The sequence below is a fragment of the Anolis carolinensis genome, chromosome 5 (genome assembly GCF_035594765.1).
Source record: "Anolis carolinensis isolate JA03-04 chromosome 5, rAnoCar3.1.pri, whole genome shotgun sequence".
NCBI classification, from domain to species: Eukaryota; Metazoa; Chordata; class Lepidosauria; order Squamata; family Dactyloidae; genus Anolis; species Anolis carolinensis.
In genome coordinates, this window is record NC_085845.1 from 179,586,340 (window position 1) to 179,603,894 (window position 17,555).

The 17,555-nt window shown below is 38.5% G+C and overlaps 1 non-coding gene across 1 annotated transcript; it reads right to left on the bottom strand.

Moving 5' to 3' along the window:
* Positions 1-5,745: 5,745 nt before the first annotated feature.
* Positions 5,746-5,803, bottom strand: LOC134299833 (small nucleolar RNA SNORD64). The gene has a single exon (XR_010007072.1). It is a non-coding gene; the product is annotated as a small nucleolar RNA SNORD64 (small nucleolar RNA).
* Between the last annotated feature and the right edge of the window lie 11,752 nt (positions 5,804-17,555).

A 17,555-nucleotide genomic window follows, 5' to 3' on the forward strand; every position in this document is an offset into this window, starting at 1 on the left:
CATGTATAACAAAACTTAAAGATAAAAATGGATTGGTGAAAGATGGAAGAAAGGAACTCGAAGAAATAATGAGAGATTTTTACAGGGAGTTGTACCAAAAAGAACAGGTGAATAATGAAGAAATAAAAATTGGGAATAAAGTAAATGAGGAGGATAAAATTATGCTAAATGATGAAATAACACAGGAAGAAGTAATTCAGGTAATTAAAGGACTGAAACAATATAAGGCACCTGGTATAGATGGATATACAGCAGAATTTTATAAGACCTTTATGCATGAGTTGGTACCATATATGGCTGAAATGTTTAATGAGGTATATATGAGAGGTATTGTCCCGGAAACATGGAAACTTTCTGAAATTATTCCAGTTCTGAAGCCAGATAGACAACCGGAGCTCCCAGAATCATATCGTCCGATCAGTTTAGTAAACCAAGATTATAAGATATTCATGAAAATCATAGCAAATAGATTGGAAATTATTCTACCAAAGATTATAGGAGAAGACCAATATGGATTTGTTAAAGGGCGGAGTATCAGTGAACCAATAAGAAATGTTGTTAATGTGATTTGTCATGCGACAAAAACAAAAAGAAAATTGTCAATTCTAAAGTTAGATGTGTATAAAGCTTTCGACAAAGTAAACCATGAATATCTGTATAGATTATGTAAAGAACTAAATTTGGGGAATAATTTCTGTGAAATGATTAAAAATGTATATAGGGAGAATACGGCTTGTATTAGAGTGAATGGACAAAGAACGGAAAACATTCAAATTGAGAACGGGACCATACAAGGTTGTCCATTATCCCCAATGTTATTTGCTCTGGTAATAGAACCCCTAGCATATAAAATAAGGATGGATGAAACATGGGAAGGGTATAAGATTGGGAGGAAGGAGGAGTTGAGATTGAACCTGTATGCGGACGATGCAATAATTTTAACACAGAGACCAAGGGAAATGATTAAATCAATGAAAATAATATTGAGGGAGTTTAAAAAAGTATCAGGGCTATCAGTAAATATGGAGAAATCAGAGATATTATTTATTAATACACCACCGAAGGAACAATTAGAGATAAGGAAGGAATCAGGTTTAAAATTGGGTATTAAAAAGATGAAGTATTTGGGAATTTGGATATTTAAGACACTTGATAAAATAATAGATGGAAATTATAGAATGGCATGGAAGAGAATGTTAAAACAAATGAGTAGGTGGAAGAATAAAAATTTGAGACAGATGTCTAGGATAAGGGCATTGAAAATATTGATAATTCCAAAAATGATGTATTTATTTCAGGCTCTCCCAGGAATTCCTCCCATGGCAAAATTAAAGGAATGGGATAGGAAACTAAATTATTGGGTTGAAGGAGGGAAAAGACCAAGAGTAAGGAAAAAATTGATAATTGCAAAAGAAATGAAAGGGGGATGGGGCTGTCCATGCCTAGAGCTATATAGTGATGCCTTCCAAATTGAAAGAGCAATAGAATTACAAGTGACAAATAAAAAATGGGTGAGATTTGAAAAGGAAATGAATGGAGTTAATTGTGAAGAAATAATCTTTAGAAAATGGGATAAGAGAAATATAGATAAATTAATAGGACCAATGAAAGGAACAATGCAAGTGTGGAAGAAATGGCAAGGGAGAATAAGTAGCTTAAAATCTAAAATGTCAACAGTATGGATAATCAATAAGGATAAGGAATCAAATATGAATAGAAATATTCAAACATTGAAGGAAAAAGGAATAGAGAGACTAGAACAACTATATGACAGAGAGGGAACGGTAAGAGAAAATAAAATTAAACAATGGCTTGGAGAAGAAAATTGGTTACAGATAAGAGCAATCTGTGCATATTGCAAAATAAAAGAAAATATTAATATGGTTAAGAGAGAAGATAACGCCTTTGAAAAGATAATAAGAGAAAAGGGGGAAGGAAAGAAGGCACAGGCCAGCAAAATATATACAATGCTCATAGAGGCTGATGGATGTATAATACGGGATCTGAAAAGTATGTGGGAAACGGAGCTGCAAATCACAGAACAAGAGATGAGAAATGTGGTAGAGACAATAGGGATGAAAAGGAATACCAGAGTACGAGAAATGAGGAGGAAAATATTGCACAAATGGTATCGTACACCCTGCCAATTAGCATACTACTATAAAAAGGGGAGTAGTCACTGCTGGCATGGATGTCATCAGAAAGGGCGGTTTATGCACATGATGTGGGAATGTGAACATGTACAATATTTTTGGCAGACTATACAAAATGAGTCAAATCAAATACTAGGAAATGAGTGGGTCATAACAAAGGAAATAGCGGTATTAGGGAAAAGAGAGGAAATGGGAAATAAAAGGGAAATAAAAGAAGCAATAATTGAATGTGCACAAGCAGTAATAGTATTAGGGTGGAAAGATAAATCAAAATGGACAGTAAATAAATGGTACCAATATATGGTGGAGCAAATGGAATTTGAAATTATGAATGTGAAACTAAATGTTGTAAAAACTAATGAAAATAGAACAAGAGAAATGGAAGAAAGATGGACAATGGTAAAGAACTATATCATGAATCAATCTGGAGATCAAGCCATAAGAAATAAGATACAAATGTTATATAGTATATAGGTTGGAAATGGATTAAGATAAAGATATAAAAATTGTCTCATAAAGAAATGAATATGTAAAAAGAAAACAATCCTCGTGTTGGTGGTGGGAATTGTAAATGTTTTGTATGTCTACGGTATGTATTTTTTGTGTTTTAAAAAATAAAAATTTATTTTAAAAAAAAAAAAAAAAAAAAAAAAAAAAAAAAAAAAAAAAAAAAAAACAGATCCCCCCCCCCCCCCCCCACATATTAAGGAAAGGTGCTAGAATGACCATAAGGAAGACTGCTTACTTTTCAAGTTCCTTCCAGTCAAGAAAAAAGTCTTTGAAGTCACAGAGTTTGTTCCTATGCTAACCAATTTTGTTTTGGAGATCAACATCATGTTTTCTGCATCCTGCAGTATTCCTAGGGAACTCTAAGCATTACCAAGGGCTTTTCATTCTCACTCCCCAGGTCAGTTTAAATTAATCCAGTCTTTCTTGAAATGAAATGTACCTCTCCATGGCTGTCTCTTTGTGTTATGCTGAAAGGTGCCCGCTATCAAGAAATACAGCTTTTTTTTTTTTGCAGGACCCAGATTGAATAGAAATCAAGTAAGGGAAAGAGGAATGCTAGCAATAAAAGAAAATGATCCTAATGCTTAACTAGTGTAATGTTGCTAAAAGACGTTTAATGTTTTGATTATATCTCCTGAATAATAATTAGAAGGGGCTAAATGGAAATGGGTGAAAATCAATTTCTGAAACATTACCCAAGTTTAGATGTGACACCTGATCAGTGTGAAGAGAAGGAAGGGTAACCTTGGATATCTTTTTTTAAAAAAGAATTTGGATTCAAAACTCTGAATTTGCAGGTAAACTCAAAACTAAAAGAACAAGAAGTTTCAATAACTCCAGGGCCTTTTTTCCTTTCTGGATAAGCCCTATGTCCAGAAGGTTTTAATTCCTTCATTCATGAAAAGGCTTTATTCATTCAGACTTCACCATAGTACTGGATTTTGAAGCCTGTTGAAATTAGATTGAAAAAGCTGCATATTCATCCATTCACAATGTATTTGACCTTTGCCATCTGAGCGAACTTGGCAAACATGCTTTTTGTGACAGAACTTCCACTATATTCTGACCAATAGGGCCAATAGCCATGCTGGCAGTAGCTAGGGATTCAAAAGGTTGTCAGAGATATAAGACAGCTAGTTAAAATCAACCAAGTTATCAGTTACATTGGGAGATTCCAATCTAAAGGAATAATTACATTTCATTAAAATGCAATTTAATGATTCAGGTCATACTATTCAAAATTTCACAGATGAAAACTGGAGCACAAATGCTCAAGAAAACTTAGAAATCTCAAAAATTGCACATCTCAACCAAAAAAAAAAGTCTTGGTGTGTTGATTTTAGGTCTGTTCTTGAGGTTATTTGGCACTGATCCAGAAAATGTCATTAATAGACCACATCAGCTCTATCATGGTTTTCTATGGGCAAGCAGATAAAGACTGAGATATGGCATGTGTTATGGACCTCAAAAACTTGAGCTGATAGGGAAAACTGGAGACATTTTTGGAATCAACTGATCAAATATACTCAGAAACAGGAATAACATTTGATGCACCAAAATGTGTCTTGGCCAGAGTTATTAATGAAGAAGAGTACACAGGCTAGAAAAGGCTGCAGCAGTTTGTTTTTGCCCGAGGCTACTAGCAAATACAATGCCTTGCCCCTCTCTTCCTCATTGAATGACTTGAAGGGAAACTGCCCCAAGTGAAATAAACCGAGGATGAAGGGGGAAAGTGGGAGGACCAAATAGAAACTGGGACATTTTAAAGCCTCTGAAAAAATAGGAACACATGGAGGGTAAGTTGAAATTTCAGCAGGAACTTTAGTTATTCATCAAGTTATTTATTAGCTGGATGAGAGATAATGTTATAGAAACAACAAATTTCCCTTTCTCATGCTGAATCTTTGTGGGAAGACTGATTCTGTTGATTTAAAGGCAGCCTGACACACATAGAGCAGGGATTTACAACTGTGGAAGGCATTGGGAGCATTTTTCACTTACTCACTTTCCCTCCCAGGGTCTGACTTGGCTCACTTGATATGACATAATATAATTGTATTATGTCACTTTTGGTTACATTTTCAATTGATTTTGACCATTTTGGGGGTAGCAGGGGCATAACTATGTGCTCTTCCAAATAAAATTTCTGCTCCCAAATAAGTATTCTTATTGAGGGCAATCCTCTCATTTTGCTCCCATACTTGCCCCCCTTTGTGAGCACTGCATTTTGCCATGTATTGGCATGATTTTAAGTTTTCTGAGGCTAAAATCACCCCAATTTAATTTGTGAATAAGATCTTAGGGTGTAAAGGGGAACCAGGGGCTACAAATTGGAGCCCAGTTGCACTGCCCAAAGCCCTGCCCCAGGAAACTGAATGTTGAAACTCTTATATATGGGACTTCTTAACCTTGAGGATCGAAATAAAATGGGGATCCATAAACTTAAAAAGGGCAGGGGCGAGGAGGTGATTTTAATGGAGGGAGACGAGAAATGTTTTTGTGTGGTGGGTGAGATAATAGGGTCTTCAGAACTTCATGGAGTTGTTTCCTTCTCTTATAAACTGAAATCATGAACAAGGTATATGTAAAACAATGAATTACATCAGCTTCATTCACATATGGCTTTTCAGGCTGTTATATAACTGGAATTTAAATCATCACTGACATAAGAATAGTTGTACATTTTCTCCCTTTTAATGTAAATCCAATTGAATTAGATTTTAAAAAACTTATTGATGATTAACTGAACACTTTTTCTACAAACCTTTCTATCTACGGACATATGAAACCCCAAGGAGAAAAACATCCCTTTCTATATCACAGTACAGTTTAATGAACAGGGAATTTACTCGTTCTCATGACGAGATGTTCTTGATGTGCATTATTTAGCATGCCTTATTGCTCGTGTGAAAATAATTGTTCCAAAGCATGGTTTTTTAAACTATAAAAAGATCACTTAGAAGTGGACTCGTATTAAAATGATATCTCGTTCTAGCAGATTACATGTTTTGACAGCCTCTTGAGAAACAGCAATGATTAACTAAAAGCCATATGTTGTCTTTCAATGATATATAGTGGATGTGGCAGAAAGTTCTATTTGAGCTTCATTTCATCATGCTCAAACTGAGCTCCAGTGTGCCAGAAAACATAACAGTATTCAGTATTATCACTTAATTATTCTTCTTTTAGTGTAGCAAAAAGGGATTATTTTCCATCTCTAGGTTCATGCTTAATGCCAGCACTGTTTCACAAGTAGGGCAGATTGTTCTGTTACGAAACTGATTTTTTTTTTTACAAACTCTTTGTTTAATTCATGGAAGCTGATGATGCTTGTTACTTCCATGAGAACTGTAATCCCCTGATTTTTTTGGAAGCAATTTGGAACTATTGCTCTTTATTTTTTATGAGCACTGACTATTACTGATATTATTATGTGAAAAGTACATTGGATAGTATAAGAGTACAGGTACAAATTGACATCTGAAAGACTCAAAGCAGCTATGTAAACAGACAGGGAGAAAGGAGTCTTCAATGCACAGTCATCCCTCCACATTTGCTGAGGTTAAACAAGATCCCCATGAAAATAAAAAGTGAATGCAGAAATGCTATTTTTTACCTTACTGAATTCCTCTTTAGGAATTGGTCAGTTGCTTCCAATCATTCTGGAGCATCTAAAGAGGACATTTTAATCAAATCAGTAAATAGTCACATCCACAAAACTCAAAACCGTAAATGTGGAGGGACAACTGTACACATTCTTTTAAGAGTGTTTAAATAATGTATATAAGTGTCATGACCTGCTTTCAGGACTCGGACAGTGAGGAGGAAGAGCAGCAGAAAGTTCCAGCTCTTGGGCCTGAGAGTTGTGGCTCCCAGCAACCACAAAACCTGGATCCTGAAAGTAGTTATCCTCAACTGCCAGAAGATGGAGTCACAGAGGTATCTACCTTGGTGGAATGCAGGCAAGAAAGGGAGAGCCTCAGGAGATCCCAATGCCTTTATTGGAAACACCTGGCAATCAGGACATAGCTTCAGGATGTTGCAGGACTATAACTCTAATAGCTGTAGCCCTTCTAAGATTGTTCTCAGAATACATACTAAAGAAATGATTCTATTCCTTCTTGGAATTTACAGCCTACATCCACATTTTCAGATCCAGAAAAACCTGTGATAGATCCACCAATAGTTGGAAATGACATGAAAGTACACTGTCATTCCCCATGAAGACCCTCACTGTTTACCGCTAGTTAAGCCCTTTTTAGTTAGCGGGATTCATATTCTATTAATATTGCTGACTGGAGGGGGGTCAGTCTAGACATCCTCTGCATTTGAAACCGTCACCCTGGCCCTTTAAGAATCCCCTTGGGATGGAGCCTCAGACAAGGCATTTTTGGTTCTTGGAAGAGTCAGCCATTTGGTGACTGGAATGCAAAGAGAAAGGAAGGCCGGAAGGTCTACAAATAACAAGTCCAGTTGGAACTGTATTCAAGTCCAGTCAGAGATGTATTCAAGTCCAGTCAGAGTTAAATTTTGAGACCATCTTAGAGACAGTTAAACAAACAAGAAAGAGACAATAAGAAGAAATAAAGATTCAAGAGCCTCAGTTTGGCCAGAGCTGTGTCTATATCTCAAAGACTTTACCTCTCCTCATAAAGACTTCGTAGTGAGACTCAGGAGGAAAGAAAGTCTAAAATTCTTGTCAGTTAATAAATTCTTTTTTTTAATTCAACTGTATAATCTCCAATCTGTTCCCTGCACAGCCAGTTCACCTTCTAAGTAGTTAAGAGGGCAGAACACATACAACAATAACAATATTAAAAGAAGGGATGATTCCAGAGAAAAAGGAGCCACGAAAGAAAAAGAAAATGATAATGGGGAGTGGATATATGAAAATATATCATACCTTTTGACTTTTCATGGATGAAAATTGGCACATATGTGGTTAAACAATATTAGAATGTGGTCAATGTGGCAAAAGTTGTTGATAAGGAAGACCATAGGGAACAATTCACTTTTGCCTGTGCCTTCTTAGAAGAGCAATGTTTTTTCTCTCCTTGCCTCTCTCATTATTGGGTTGAGTTTAAACTACACTTTGAACTCAGTTTGCAGCAACTGAAGTAAGCTAAGGACAAACGGGGATTCGGCATGGGACAACAGACAACTAATGAAGACTGTTCCTGCCAAACCCGGAGAGTGGGGTATGATATGCTTACACATGCTCGTGCTTAAATTTGGATTGGGGTGGTGATGGGCAGATACTTCCTCTGCCTTGATTCACCCTCCTCAATTTATAGGGCATGCATTTGCAAAAGGCATTTTGATAATTTGACTCCTTGGTGGCAAGGAATACTCAGTAGTTGTTTTGCAAGTTCCTTCCTACAGCACAAAACAACAGCAAAAACATCAAACAAAGCCCTGTTTCAGAAGCTAAATACTGGGCTCAATAGTGAAATTGAAAACTGTTCACTGAAGTATTCATATGCATGTGCCAGAGAGAGGAGGTTTGTTGTTATATAATTGTCAGATATATAAAGGCTCCAGTTCAATCTCAGGAAAAGAGTTTGGAAAAGTTACTTTCTGGACTACATCTATGAAGACTCCACTAACACACATGGCTAGTAACTTTTCCAGGCTCTGCTCCCAAACATCAGCTTTTACCAATTCAGTTGTTGTGTTACAAATCTTAATATCAGCAGACAGAATATTGACTGTTGTGATGGAAACTGTAATCTACTATATCTGAATGGTTTCCGGTTGAGAAAGGCTAACCCACACAGATTGAAGCATAACTATTTTTGAAACACACACTAAATATTTTTGAAAAAGGTTTGCAATGGAAATACAATTTTCTTTAAACAGCTTTTTATCTGTTGCACAGTTTTCTAAATAAGTAGCGGGAAATGCTACAATTTAAAAGTGCTTTCTTGGCACATCACATGATTGTCCAAAACTATGAAGTGCTCGGCTTGCCTTTGTTCCATCCTCTTCAAATCAAGCTTGCAAGAGTTGCAAAAAAATTGACTGTGTGCTTATTGTCATCCTTGTCATAGTAGGCCTTTTCTCCACCCCAGGAGATGGGAGAGTTTAAGCATTTCGGCAGAAGCTCTGGAAGGGGTGTGGTTGACCCTTGGCAGCACCTCTGAAACATGCGAACAGCGGAGAAATTCCTTACACATACACAGCCTTTATTAGCAGACACGAGTGAAGAGGCCATCAAGTGGGTTTTGCATGCGCTATCCGACTCTGCTTTTCGGCCTTTAGGCTTGGCAGTCCCCTACTACCCCCTCCCATGTTTCCAACAGAGTCTAAGGGAACAATACAGGCGGCCCCTCCTTCTCCCAGTCCACTGCAAAAGCTTGCTGGCTCTCCTTAATCTCTCCACCCACTGGTTGCCCAGCCAACAAGCCAGACAAGCAGGTGATCCATTGACAGAGAGCAGATGGTCTCCCGCCGAGGTAAGCAAGAGCCAACAAAGAAACCATATTGATCATATTGCTCCTTTTCTCTCCTTCAGATGCAGTGTCAGTCTTCAAGTTTTCTCACTTGAGCTCCTCTTCTCCCTTCCACCTCATTGCCTGGCCTATTTTGAGTCTCCCTTATCCGAAATGCTTGGAATTGAGAGAGTTTTGGAATTTCAGATTTTCTCCACCAGATTTTGAATATTTGCATATACACATAATGAGATATCTCAGGAATGGTACTCAAGGTTAAACACAGAATATATTTATGTTTCATATGCATCTTATATACATAGTCTGGGAGTAATTTTATGCACAATATTTTAAACATTTTGTGCATGAAACAAGGTATGTGTGCATGGAACCATCACTATCACATGTGGGCAGTTTTAGATTTTGTATCATTTCAAATGTCTGGATAAGGCATACTCAACCTGTATTACCCAGCATGTTCTCCTTTCTCACTTATCCTCAGAGGAAATAGTAATAATGGGGGAAAGCCGTAAATGGGAAAACATTTATCTTTTTTCTCTTCTCACTGCATTTCTAAAGAAACAACCACTTGTAAAAATAAGAGGAAGCAAGCTAGGGTTGAATTTAAAACACCATGATTCATGCCCCAGAACAATGCATAGTGTAGCCAGCACATTATTTTCTGCCCATGAGAAGACCTTAATAAGAAATATCATCAAGAATGGGTTGTTGTTAATTTTCTCACAGCAACCCAGAGATTCTGGCCATGAAAGCCTTCAACAACACATCATCAAGAAAGAAGACAACCATTTTGTTGCAAATAGGATCTTCCATATCAGTAAAGTGATCCTATTCTGAGTTTTGGCCAAATTGTAAGGAAGCTATCCAAAGTGCTGCACCTATTTAGTGCTTATTTTTCTTTAAAATTATTTAGTTGCAAGTGTTCACAAATTTAAAAAGGAAATGGGTTTGATGTTAGGGTTGGATCAAGATATGTAGACATGTGAGGAAGAGTATCACTGGCTTCTTTTCCACCACACTTCTGTTACAAATCAAGATGCACAACATCCAATGCAGGTCACATTATCCTGCCATTAGAGATGGAAAATCCCACTACTCTTGAAAACAGCAATAAAAATAATAAAATAACAACAAATTGCAGCTCTTTTGTGACAGCCCAAACCAGCTACCTGAAAAAGACCCTCCCCATCCAATTTTTCTTTCATCCCATTTTTCCTTTTGATTGATTAAGCCATTACTTTGCCCTCTAAATGTTTGCCTCATGGTGAACAAAAAACACCTTACAACTCAAAGTATGCATAGCATAGCTGGACACTATTGCAATATCACCAAAAGTGTCAAAGGATTCTAGGGCAAAAAATAACTTTTTGATTCTAAGAGTTGTTTGACCATGGAAGAGGCTGCCTCAAAGGGTATCTGATTTGCTTTACTTGGAAGTCTTTAAATAGAGACTGGATGGTTATATCTTGTTTTGGTTATGTATATGTATAGTTGGACTAGATGACTCTTCCAGTTTCTTCCAGTTCTATAACTGTATGACATTGATGATTACTGACTCCATGATAGTCCCACTGAGCTTTGTAGAGGCAGTAGGAATAGTAAGTATCAAGAACTAAATGGACAAAAATGGAGATGGGCTGCGGTTCCTATTATCCTTGACCAATTATCTCAATGACCAAGGCTTCTGCGATCTATAGTTTAGGAAGGCAGAGCAGCTGATGATTTTTATGTCAGTGGGATCTGCCCTGTGTTTTTGCTTCTGAAGGACCTATCCAAAGTACTGAACCATTTCACCTCCCAAATAAATTCAGCCCTTGGATAGATCCTCTGAAGTTTAGACTAGGTAGACCTACTGAAATGCCACTGGAGGACAACACCTTCCTTAACTGTGCATGTTTTGTTTACCTGTAAATGAAAATAGTGAGCTTTGCATATTTCTAATATGAAATAGTACTGTTAGCAGCAATTATGTGAATGTACTAAGAAAGCAAAACTCAGCAGGGCCAGTTCCCTAGCTGTCCAAGCCCTATTTCTGGCTGAAGTGAATGAAACTCAAAGTTAAAGTTTACTTCTAATACCTTTAGGTGGCCCAAGGGCTCAGGAGATATAGCAATTTTGGGTGTTAGTGGGTGGATTTCATTTGAAATGTAAAATGGCTCTCTAAGGTACTGAATCATGTCTCCTTAAATAGGTTCAAACAAATTGACACTTCTGAGGTCTCTAGAAGTAATAAATGACCATCCTTAAGGGTGTATTATGATGTGAATAAAAATTGCTGTGTACACGTGTGTGGAAGATTTGAGGGGTCTTAGGCATCTACAAAATGATTGGGTGTTGTTGGCTGACTTGCCACCAGTAATACAAACAAGTTACAACTACAGGGCTTCACTCCGTGGAGATAAATACTTGTGGCCAATGGTCACCAGAACATTTGCAAGCTAATCCTCTCTCTTGATCTGCCCTCTCTCTCTGCTTGCTTGCTGCATTCCAAATAATAAATAAATATAATAACAATGTCATTGGCTGATTTGCTACCAGTAGTACAAACTACTGCCAGTAGTAGTACAAACACCAGGAGTAGCCTCATCTGCTGTGTGAAGCAGATGAGGCTACTCCTGGTTTGAAGGCATTGTACTGTTCAATGTAACAATATTTCGAGCCTCATTTTAAACTACCTGGGACTACTGGGAAAATAGCATGCAAGAAAGTGATCATCATTGCTCATCACTCATTGTGATATAAGTCAAGACTGAGATCTCCCGTGGCTTCTAGTGCAACATTTTAAAGAGTCAATGTTCATTCATCCCTAGTACATTTAGCTTGGTCTTCAGACACATAGACTACCTCCCCTCATTCAGGCCAACTCATTTGTTGCAACACAGCCTCCTAGAGATAGAAGAAAAGAAAGGAAAATGGCTCTTCAGGCATCTTTTTTGGCATTATTTTCTTCCAATCTAAACATTCATGGGCTAGGAAATGAAGACAATCTGGACAGCTCTCAGCCTGTAAAGTCTCCTCCCATTCCTCTTTTCTCTGTGACCCCCCCCCCCCCCCCCACACACACACACATTTATCAGGTCTGGTTCAGTATTCAGTGCTGAGTGAGTAGCAAATTGTAACTATATCAAAAGGGAAGGCTTGAAAATGGTTCCCTCTTATTCACAATTTCTATCCCACCTTCATAGCTGTCACATAAATTCCTTGCTAGCCTTGTGCCAATGAAAGAGAGAGAGAAAAGTTGAAAAGAGATACCCTACACAACAGCAGCCGAAACAACAAAACCCCAAGAGGCACCGTTTGCCATGCTCCTATCTTCACTTGCTTGCAGGTGGTTCTGGAAACCATAACTACAGTAGCGGCTTCTAGTGTTTTCTCAAGTAGTCGCCCCATAGCTTTTGAAGATAAATTCTCCCCTGTCCCCGGTCCATTTTACAGTAGAGAAAAATATCCCAAAGCTCCTTTATTCTCCTAAAAGGGTGAAGAGCATGTATGCACACGCAAACACATGCGAGAAAGAAATGAAAAGAAACAGGTTCTGTGAATAAAGGCCACACAATAGAGGGTCACAAAGCTGTCTCAACTCATGTCATACTGAAGCTGCTAGGCCAGCTTACAGAGGGCTACTTGTTTCTTGATTTTTTATGGTGATCGATAGGACGCATGCGGCACTTTGCAAGGAGTTTTTGGACAAGTGGAAAGGGAAAAGAAAAGCCTTTTACATTACCCTCTTTTTGGATGTATTTGGAGCATTGTACATGCCTAAACACCTGTGGTCGACAAAGAAGGAGCTGGGTGAGACAAACACAAATAAATAAATACAGCGAACAAGCAATTTTTTTCGGTGCATGCAGCTTTTCTTGGCGGAGAACAACAGAGCTTTTTCAGCTTCAAGTTCACATTTAGTGTACCACGAATGGAAGAGCAGCATGGGAAGGAGAGGAGTAATTCAAAGTTGAAGTGAAAGGACCCCCTGCCAACATATATACTGCAGAAGTAGTCCAGAACATAGGATCCTTTTGTGGCATTTGTGAACATTTTCTACTTTATGTTTTGTTTCGTTATTTACTACCTGTCCTTGCCTCAAATGTCCATCAACCTTTACAGACATTACAGCATATAAACTACCAACAAAAAACTACTGCATGGAAAATAATAGATTAGAAAAATCATATAATGCAATGATATATTTACCAGCAAGTAAGTCCAGCTGAGTCAGTAAGTATTACCACCTAAGTAAAGAGGCATAAGATTGTATGATACATGTAGGCATCACCTCTTAAAGACATTTATTTGAAAATATGGTCCAAGCCGCAGTTCAGCCTTGGAGGTTATCAAGTCTGAAGTTTAGACCAAAAATAGATTGAACTTCATACACACCATTGCAGTAGTCTATCATTTGCACAGGAGAAATAACAGGTCTTCTGGTCACCACTTCATATCTTTGGAAACACAATCAGTTTATATGGAAATGCTTGTATAATTGTAATAAATGTGAACTGATAATGCTTCATGTACAAAGTGTGGAGGAAAAACATATATGGCATTGTCTACAGTTCAGATTGTTTGAATGATTTCCCCTGAAATCAGATTTCCTCCAGTTCTTCTGGCACAGGCTTAGGTAATTGTTTTTATCTGTATTGTATTGCTGACATCAGAGTTAAAATGAAAATAAAACAAGGCTTAGTATGAAAACAGATATTGTAATTTAGCATAGTATGGGGTCTAGCAGAGTCTATTACATGGGTTTTTAAAGCTGCAGTTCAAGACGCTGGTTCCCAAAGCAAAAACCCTGCTGTTTTAGGATTGTCTTGAAGAAGAATCTTCACTTTATGAAGGTCACAGAGGAAAGGATTATACAGACAGGTTTTCACACAAGATCTAATCTGAAGCTCATTGAAACCAGCAGGAGACTTTACTCTAGCTTTGAACATGCAATGAATCATATTATTATATGATTAGTCATTATTTGTGATAAAATACATTGTTCTGAATCCAGTTCTTAGCAGATTCAGCCTTGAAACCTCTTATCAAAGCCTTTCAAAATTGCAGTAAACACTCATCATTTTATTTGGGATTTCATAGTAGAATTTAGCAAATTCCAAACAAAAAGCAGAAAGAATATTATTTCCATTAGATTTGTATCTACATATATATATGACTGACCAGAGTTGCTACCTTTCCCTATTGAATCAACACTTAAATAAAAGACAATAGTAAGCAATTATGCTTTCGGAGAAACCTTAATGATGTAATTATTGCCTGAACAAGGAATTCTATAAAGAGTCCAGACATAATTACCTTCTTCTAGCCTTTCCTCTTTTTAAAAAAAAAAAAATAAGAGAGCAAAAATATGTTAATAAGGAAAAGGTAGGATTCTACACAAGGCCTCTTGAACGTTATCAAGTGCCAGCACTATGATTTTTCCATTGATAAATTTAATGTTCAGTTCTTTTAAGCATGGCACTGATTTGTCCCTTTCTGCACACAACATATTGGATATGCCAATAAGCTGCTATGGCCTATGCCAGGCAGCTCAATTATAGGGAATAAGCAACATTTGTGGGTAAATGAATCTACAGCTTTGTGGAAATGCTTTGCCACTATTTCTTTAAAATGTACAAGCTACTCCATTTTGCTCCAAGCAGCAGGTTAACTAAAGGCCCTTCCAGACAAGCCTTTAATCTGATACCTGTCTTGGTTTTACTGGAGGCATCCAAATGATGCCTCTGGTAGAAGTGAATTAATGTGGAGTAAACCAGGGTTTCCCAGTTTAATCCACATTAGTTAAATACCTCATCAGATCCAGACATCAATGAAAGATCCGGGTCTGATGAAGTATTGGGCTTGTGGGGATTAACTCCCAGCATTGCGTTCCGTGATACTGGGGGTCAGTCTTCACAGCCGTGTCACCCTTTTGGGCTTCTGAGGCTCAAAGGTGCAAGGAGGCACCCACCCCTCCCCCAGCCCCCAATTTCACCCCTAAAACTTACCCAAAGGGGGCTGGGAGCCATAGAACCTCTCTAGAGAGTCTTCCTGATGGAGGAAATGGTGACTCAGGAGGCAAGAAGGAGAAGGGATTTCCCTCCTTCCTCCCACGCATCATTTCCAAGCATCAGCAGGACTCTCCGGAGGGGCCTACATTGCTGGCAGCCCCCTGGGGTACATTTTGAGGGAGGAAAGGGGGCTGGATGCCATCTGGATAGTACCACAGATCAGCCTTTGGTTGGTATCTAACCACCCACTGAGGGAAAGCCCGGTGTTGTGAGAGGGAGTGAGGACTCAAATCCAGGAGGAAGTGGATTCCTCCTGAATTTTAGTATAGTGTAGAAAGGCCCTAAGAATATAGTGTAGTTCCCTTCCCATATCTTCCTGGGTTTTCATTTACACTTGGGTCTGAAATCAGAAAGCTGCTATTCAACACTATGTAGACTACATGTTGACAAACATCTGGAGGTCAACATCTTCATTGTGGAAATTTGCTGGGAAATCTGTTGCTATCACAGACATTTGCAGTGCAATGGTAACTGGGACCCCTTTTCAACTTTAAAATACATAAATGATGGGTACACACTATGTTTTGAATGAGACTCACACTTCAAGGAGGATTTCAGGACCTTCATTCTTCTTTAGTGTAAAAGGTGCACACTTCCGACATTATTTGTTTTGAAATGAATGTACAGTTCTCCTCTCTCCCTCACTGTGAGTGCATGTATTCTATAGAATTAATGCAGTTTGATACAACTTTTAAGTGCTCTGGCTCAATACTAAAGAATATGTTGGTGTGTTCAATGAAAATCAGAGTCCATCACAATGAACTCTGGCAATTAAAGTAATGTCACACTGCATGAATCCTACAATGTAGATGCACACCGAGTTAGGCATTTCAATATATGTTGGCCTTAAGTCAGTACCACTTGCACAGTTAAATTGAATAATAGCATACAGGATGTAGAAATGAGGCACTGGTGTAAGATTAGCAATCCCATCAGACGGGGCTTGTTTCAGCAGTATATGCTGGTCCAGAGATAGTTTAGTCATGGAGCCCACCAGCTCCCAACCCATGACATAATACTACTTCTAGAGGGGCTTTATGGCTAAACTATAGTGGAACCAGCATATGCCTCTGCAGCAGCAACACAGGAGCCTTCACTAGTAACAATGGGAGGAAGCCAGGCGGCTGACACTTTCCCCCATGTGATGAGGTTGCTGGTGCGTTGTGTGATGCGGGGCGTGGGGCGATGGATTTCCCATGCCCCCTGGCGGGAACCACCAGATTTGAAACGGGCAGAACTATATTTTCCCTCATGAAATGTTGGAGGGTATGCACTCACATCCTATCTGAGAAAGTGTAGTCAGCATTTTAGGTGAGAGAAAACCCACTCACTGTTGCCATTTCCAGTTTGACAAACCAGTCAGTGAACAAACATTTCATATCTCAGAAGGCCGTGTTGTACTATGTGGGATAGTTTTCTCCTCTTTCGTGTTTCCCTCCAGTTACTTAGCAATGGCTAATCAAGATATGCACACACCATATTGTTTTACGTGTTTGACTAGGACCCTGACAGATTAATAGGAAGGGTAAATAGCAGGCCTCTCTGTGGAGGCTCAGTGTGGGATTGACTGCTGCCAGACTTTGTTGGAGCTGCGCAGAGGAAGCGGCAGCAAAAGCCTGCTGGGATAAAGTGACCTGGGTCATGGGTATTTGTTTCTCATCTCTATAGAAAACAATTGTCCTCTCAATGGAAGACGGCTTTCTGAAATGATGTGGTTCCACAGGAGAGGAAGCAAGTGCACTTCCACGGGAATAGAAAGACATGGACACACACAAAAGCTTTCTACACTGCTCAGTAATATGCAAAAGGTTTAGGGTTTGGGAATAGGGAGATTGGAAAATCATTTTTGTTTGGCCCCAATCCTGCTCAATGACAGCAAGATTGAGGCCACAATGGTCAATGCTGTAGGGCTTATATTTCAGAAGGTCTGTGAATTGTCTTCCTTATTCTGGATAGGACTCACTTTAACCCTGTCTGTTTGTATTGCAGAAACTCCCATCCTTCCAAACAGATCAACATAATTTCTTCACCAAATTTTGGTTAATGTCTTAAGATAAGATTGTGTGTTAGGAAATGGGTCAACCCAAGATACTTTAAGTCCTGGGGCTGAGCACCAAATTGCTCCCTGGACTACAAATTAAGGTGAATGTTGCTCAAAACTGGTCAAGTTATTTCAGAGCTGGAAAAAGAGGTATCTCTGAGCTTTGGCTTCCTAAATTGTTTAGCTACCATGTCTAGTAGGAGGTCCTGGCATCGGGTTGTTAGTCAAACCTGGAGGTGTTTCTGTACTTTTAATGGTTGTGTAGAAGAGAGTATTTCAGCAGGTGTTATTCCTTACCTGGTTGTGCAACACACTTCACTTGCTGAAATATAATCTTCTACACAAC